The sequence below is a fragment of the Monodon monoceros genome, unplaced genomic scaffold (assembly GCF_005190385.1).
Source record: "Monodon monoceros isolate NGI ecotype Baffin Bay Population unplaced genomic scaffold, NGI_Narwhal_1 Super_Scaffold_10, whole genome shotgun sequence".
NCBI lineage: Eukaryota > Metazoa > Chordata > Mammalia > Artiodactyla > Monodontidae > Monodon > Monodon monoceros.
Window position 1 is genome coordinate 42,024,017 of NW_021703766.1, and position 7,663 is coordinate 42,031,679.

Here is a 7,663-nt window from a genome sequence, read left to right on the forward strand (position 1 = left end):
ATCTTGAGGAACTTTGAGGATAAGAAACTGATGTCTGAGGAGTAATAGTATGAGAAGTAAGAGCCTGTGCTATCCTACAAGTTTTACCACACTTGAGGATTTCTCTTTAAAACGTGTGCCTTTTTTATTCTTAACACACTGAGGCAAAACCCACCAGAAGAAAGTGGTAAAGAGGACATTTGGAAGGATTTTCCAGAACGGTGAAAATGAACAGGAAGGGAGGTTGTTGTCATGTTTATTCACTGCTCTAACCAATGTTCAGTGAGCAAATAATGGATTTTTGGGCACTATCATCAGTGTATGGGAGACAAAGGAAAGAAGAGACACAAAGAAACCTGCCCTCATGATACGTACATTCCATTTGAGAACGACAGGCAGGAAAAATGAAAAAAAAATACTAAATTAAATAGTATGTAAAACATGGTAGACAAAATGGGGAAAAGGAGAGAAGGTGAGGGTGCCAAGAAGGTGGTGGAACAAATGTTGAGTCAGGAAGTAAAGGAAAATAATTTTTCAAGTAGAAAATATGAATTAATGATGCCGTTTTTAAAAAGAGCTTATGTAGGTGTAGATAGAGTAGGAAGCACCAGGATTTTCTCTCCTCACATAGACAACAATTTCAGCAGAATCTATCTAATGTAAGTATTTTGGAACTCTGTAGTCTACTGCAGTCAAATTCCATAAGAAGACTTGGGCAGTAAATTGTGGTTAATGTTAGTCAATTTCAGCCCTTAGCACAGTAGCAGCTACCAGTCCTCCACCTCCAGCCCTGTGACAGACCACTGTGCATGTGTTCCTGGAGCAAGCTATGTATAGCTTGTGCGAACCAGGGCAAAAAGAACCCTGTCCTCGAAACATCAGGGATCTGTTCTTTGATTTCTGTTCTTGATTAGAGAGGAGCAGACAACTGAGGGCTGTGAGGTGCACTGTTCTTGCACCTCCCCTCCCACTCTGGCTGATGTGACTTCTGGGAGGATTTAAAGGGCTAGAACCCTTTTTTTTCCTCCCTTCAGTTTTCTCATTTTCCCACTTTGGGAGCTAGAAATCAAGGACTAGGACAGTGAAAAGCAACTTGCAAATATGAGAAAAATTAGAAAGTGATGAGGGAAAGGTGCAGGCCCAGAAAACACCTGAGAAGACTGAAAGTTTAAACCTCAGGTGATCCTTCCCACAGAGTTAGCCTACAAAATGAAAATAAAATAAGCAAAAATAGCAAGCCCTGGAAAAAGGGAAGAGTCTGATTTCCAGAATTACCACATTATTAGATTTAAATGTCCAGTGTTCAACAACAACAACAACAAAATAAAACAAAAGAGAGAAAGAAATAAAAAACAGAGCCAAAGAGAACTGCTAGATACCATGTAGAAGACTAATACACATTACAGGACTCCCAGAAAAGGAGAGAGAGAAAGGGGAAGAGAGAATATTTGAAGAAACGTGGCTGAAATCTTTCCTAATTTGATGAAAGGCATAATTATAAATATCTCAGAAGTTCAACAAACTCCAAGTAAGATGACTGCAAGGAGACCCACTGCAAGACACAATATAATCAAAATTTGAAAGACAAAGACAAAAGAGAGAGTTTTGAAAGTAGCAAGAGAGTAGCAACTTATCACATGCAAGGGATCAACATTAATATCATCAGCCTATTTCTCATTAGAAACTTTGAGGGCCAGGAGGCAGTGGGCCAATACATTAAAATGCTGAAACAAACCACCACCACCAACAAAACAAACACTCACACCATCAACCAAGAATCCTCTATCTGGCAAAGCTTGGAGCCAAGAAATTAAGACATTCCTACATAAATAAAAGCTGTGGCAGTTTGTTACCACTAGAGCTGTCCTGTGTGAAATGCTCAAGGGAGTCCTGCAGTCCTGAAATAAAGGGAAACTACACAGTAACTTGAAGACACATGAAGGAGTAAAGATCTCAATAAAGGTAAATACGTGGGAAATTATAAAATCTAGTATTATTGTAACACCAGTTTCTAACTCCACTTTTTGATTTCTACATTACTTTTTAAAATTATTAGTCTAAAACTAGTACGATTGTAACTTTGGTTTGTAACTCTGCAGTTTGTATCCTACATATCTTAAGATACTAATGCACTTTAAAGAATTATTAGTTTATATTTTTAGTCACACAATCTAAAAGATATAATTTTATGATATCAAACACCAGGGTTGGGGACGGAGTTGTAAAACAGCAGAGTTTTTGTATGTTATTGGTTAAGCTGGATAAATTCAAATTAGAATGTAATGACTTTAGTATGTTAAATGTAATCCCATGGTAACCACAAAGAAACAGCTATAAAATATATACAACAGAAAATGAGAAAAGAATTTAGATGTTTCACTACAAAAAACAGACCAAACACGAAAGAATACAGTAATGCAGGAAGTTAGGAATAAAAGAGCTACATCTTTGTTTTCTTTAAGTTATGTAGAAAACAAAAAGCAAAATGATAGAAGGAACAAGGTAAAACCCTAGAAGAAGAAGTGGAGATATGCAATCTACCCCATAGAGAATTCAAGGCAATGATGGTAAATATGTTTAAAGAACTTGGGAAAAGATTGGATGAACAGAGTGAGAAGTTAGAAGGTTTTAATGAGTTAGAAAATATAAATAAGAACCAAGCAGAGATGAAGAATACAATAAGTGATATGAAAAATACACTAGAAGGAAGAAACATTAGATTAAATGATACAGAGGAATGGATCAGTGAGCTGGAAGACAGAGTAGTGGAAATCACTGAAGCTGAACAGAAAAAGAAAAGAGAATAAGAAGAAATGAGGACAATTTAAGAGACCTCTTGAACAACATCAAGCATACTAACGTTCTCATTATAGGGGTCCCAGAAGGAGAAGAGAGAGAGAAAGGGGCATAGAACATATGTGAAGATATCATAGTCGAAAACTTCCCTAACCTGGAAAAGGAAACAGACATCCAGGTCCAGGTAGCATAGAGAGTCCCAAAAAGGATCAACCCAAAGAGGACCAAACCAAGACACACTGTAACTAAAATGGCAAAAATTAAAGATAAAGAGAGAATATTAAAAGCAGTAAGGGAAAAGCAACAAGTTACAGGGAACTCCCATAATGCTAACATCTGACTTTTCAGCAGAAATTCTGCAGACAAGAAGAGAATGGCATGATATAGTTAAAATGATGAAAGGGGAAAACCTACAACCAGGAATACTCTGCCCAGCAAGGACTTCATTCATATTTGATGGAAAGATCAAAAGTTTTACAGAGAAGCAAATGCTGAAAGTGTTCAGCACCACCAAACCAGCTTTACAAGAAATGTTAAAGGGACTTCTCTAACTAAAAAAGAAATGGCCACAACTAGAAACATGAAAATTATAAAAGGAAAAATCTCATTGTAAAGGCAAATATATAGAAAAGGTAGTAAATCAACCACTTATAAAGCTAGTAGGAAGGTTAAAGACAAAAGTAGTAAAATAATCTATATCCAGAATAAGTAGTTAAGGGATACAAAAAAAACACAAAAAGATGTAAAATATGATGTCAAAACATTAAAAGTGGTGGGGAGGGCTTCCCTGGTGGCGCAGTGGATGAGAATCTGCCTGTTAATGCAGGGGACATGGGTTCGAGCCCTGGTCTGGGAAGATCCCACATGCCGCGGAGCAACTAGGCCCATGAGCCACATCTACTGAGCCTGCGCGTCTGCAGCCTGTGCTCCACAACAAGAGAGGCCGCGATAGTGAGAGGCCTGCACACCGCGATGAAGAGTGGCCCCCGCTCGCCACAACTAGAGAAAGCCCTTGCACAGAAATGAAGACCCAACAGAGCCAAAAATAAATTAATTACTTAAAAGTGGTGGGGAGAGTAAAAATGCAGGTTTGTTAAAGTACATCTGAACTTAAGACATCAGCAACTTAAAATAATTACATATCTATATTGCTATCTAGTTACAGATAAAGATACGGATATAAATTGTTATATGTAAACATCACAGTAACCACAAGCCAAAAATCTATAACCGATAATACATACAGAAAAAAAGAAAGGAATTCAAACATAACACTAGAGATGGTCATTGAAGCACAAGGGAAGAGAACGAAGAAGAAAGGAACAAAAATAACTGCAAAAAGAACCCAAAAAACAATTAAAAATGGTTATAAGTACATACCTATCAATAATTACTTTAAATGTAAATGGACTAAATGTCCCCATCAAAAGACATAGAGTGGCTGCATGACCCGTATATAAGCTGCCAAGAAGAGACTCACTTCAGACCTAAGACACACACAGACTGAAAGGGCATAGAAAAAGGTATTCCATGCAAATGGAAATTAAAAGAAAGCCAGGGTAGCAATACTTATATCAGATAGTACTATATCAATACTTATATCAGAAAATAGACTTTAAAACAAAGACCATACAAAGACAAAGAGGATATTCCATAATGATCAAGGGATCAATCCAAGAAGAAGCCATAACAATTGTAAATATATATTCACACAACATAGGAGCATCCAAATACATAAAGCAAATATTAACAGACATAAGGACATAACTAGACATAACTAGACACAATACTAGTAGGGGACTTTAACACCCCACTTTTATCAATGGACAGACCACCCAGATAGAAAATCAGTAAGGAAACACTGGCCTTAAATGACATGTTAGATCAGGTGAATGTAATAGCTATATGTAGAACATTCCATCCAAAAGCAACAGAATATAAATTCTTTTCAAGTGCCCATGGAACATTCTCCAGGGTAGGTCACATTCTAGGCCACAAAACAAGCATTGGTACATTTAAGAAAACTGAAATCATATCAAGCATCTTTTCTGACCACAATGCTATGAGACTAGAAATCAACCATAACTAAAACCCCCCTGCAAAAACCACAAACACATGGAGGCTAAAAAGTATGCTACTAACAACCTATGGGTCACTGAGGAAATCAAAAAGGAACTAAAAAAATACCTGGACACAAAGAAAATGAAAACACAAAATCTATGAGACACAGCAAAAGGAGTTCCAAGAGGGAAGTTTATAATGACACAAACTTACATCAGGACACAAGAAAAATCTCAAATAAACCACCTAACCTTACACCTAGTGGAAGTAGAAAAAGAAGAACAGACAAAACACAAGATTAAAGAAGGAAAGAAATCATACCTCTCAGAGCAGAAATAAATGAAATAGGGACTAAAAAACCCACAATAGAATACATCATTGTAACTAAGAGCTGATTCTTTGAAAAGATAACAAAAATGGTAAACCCTTAGCCAGTATCATCAAGAAAAAATGAGAGAGGGCACAAATAAATGAAATCTGATGTGAAAGAGGAGAAGTTACAAATGATACCACAGAAATACAAAGGATCATAAGAGATTACTACATTTATATATATTTATATATTTAGATACTAAAATTATATGCCAGTAAAATGGATAACCTAGAAGAAATGGACAAATTCCTACAAACCTACAATCTCCCAAGACTGGATCAGGAAGAAGTAGAAAATATGAAAGAACCAATTACCAGTTATGAAACTGAATCAGTAATAAAACAACTCCCAACAAACGAAAGTTCAGGTCCAGATGGCTTCACAGTTGAATTCTACCAAAAATTTAGAAGACAGATAACACCTATCCTTCTTAAACTATTCCAGAAAATTTCAGAGGGTGGAACACTCCCAAACTCCTATGACACCGGCATCACCCTGATACCAAAACTAGACAAAGATATCACAAAAAAAGAAAATAACAGGCCAATATCATTGACAAACACATATGCAAAAATCCTCCACAAAATATTAGCAAATGGAATCCAACAGTATATTAAAGGATCGTACACCATGATCACTGGAATTTATCCCAGGGATGCAAGGATGGTTCAATATCCACATATCAATCAATGTGATAAAACACATTAGCAAACTGAAGAATAAAAACCATATGATCATCTCAGTAGATGCAGAAAAAGCTTTTGACAAAATTCAACATCAATTTATGATAAAAACTCTCAACAAAGTGGGCACAGAGGGAACATACCTTGACATTATAAAGGCCATATATGAAAAGTCCACAGCTAACATCATACTCAACAGTGAAAAGCTGAAAGCATTTCCTCTAAGACCTGGAACAAGACAAGGATGCCCACTCTCACCACTTTTATTCAACATAGTATTGAAATTTCTAGCCATAACAGTCAGACAAGAAAAATAAATAAAAGGCATCCAAATTGAAAACGAAGAAGTAAAATTGTCACTGTCTGCAGATGACACAATACTACATAATACATAGAAAATCCTAAATATGCCACCAAAAAGCTACTAGAACTCCTCAATTAATTTGGTAAAGTTGCAGGACACAAAATTAATATATAGAAATCTGTTGTGTTTCAATATACTGATAATGAACTCTCAGAAAGAGAAATTAAAAAAACAGTCCCATTCACAATCACATCAAAAAGAATAAAATACCTGGGAATAAATCTAGCTAAGGAGGTAAAATACATGTACTCAGAAAACAATAAGACACCGACGAGTGCTTTGTGACAGCCTGGAGGGGTGGGATAGGGAGAGTGGGAGGGAGGGAGACGCAAGAGGGAAGACATATGGGAACATATGTATATGTATAATTTGTTATACATATATTCACTTTGTTATAAAGCAGAAACTGGCACACCATTGTAAAGCAATTATACCCCAATAAAGATGTTAAAAAAAAAAAAAAAGACACCGACGAAAGAAGTTTAGGTTGACAATGCATATGGAAAGATATATTGTGCTCATGGATTGGAAGAATTAATATTGTTAAAATTTCCATACTACACAAGGCAATATAAGATATAATGCAATCCCTATCAAAATACCAATGGCATTTTTCACAGAACTAGAACAAAATAGTCTAAAATTTGTATGGGGACTTCGCTGGTGGCAGAGCAGTTAAGACTCTGCGCTCCCAATGCAGGGGGTCCGGGTTCAATCCCTGGTCAGGGAACTAGATCCCACGTGCATGCCGTTAACAACTAAGAGTTCGCATGCCACAACTAAGGAGCCTACGTGCCACAACTAAGGATCTGGTGAGCCTCAACTAAGGAGCCCTGGAGATGCAACTAAGACCCCATGCAACCAAATAAATAAATGTTTTAAAAAATGAAATTTGTATGGAAACACAAAAGAACTCACAAAGCTAGAGGTATCAAACTTTCTGATATCAAACTATACCACAGAACTACAGTAATCTAAACAGTATGATACTGGCACAAAAACAGACACAGAGATCAATGAAACAAGATAGAGAGCCTGGAAATGAACCCACACTTATAAGGGCAATTAATGAATGACAAAGGAGGCAGGAATATAAAATGGGGGAAAGATAGACTCTTCAATGAGCGGTGTTAGGAAAACTGGACAGCTACATGCAAGAGAATCAAACTGGACCACTTTCTCACACCATATAAAAAATAAATTCAACATGGATTAAAGACTTCAATGTAAGACCTGAAACCATAAAATTTCTAGAAGGAAACATAGGCAATATCCTTTTTTACATTGTTATTAGCAATATTTTTTGTATATGTTTCCTCAGGCAAGGGAAATAAAAGCAAACAAATAAACAGTTGAGACTACATCAAACTAAAAAGCTTTCTCACAGCAAAGAAGCCATCAATAAAA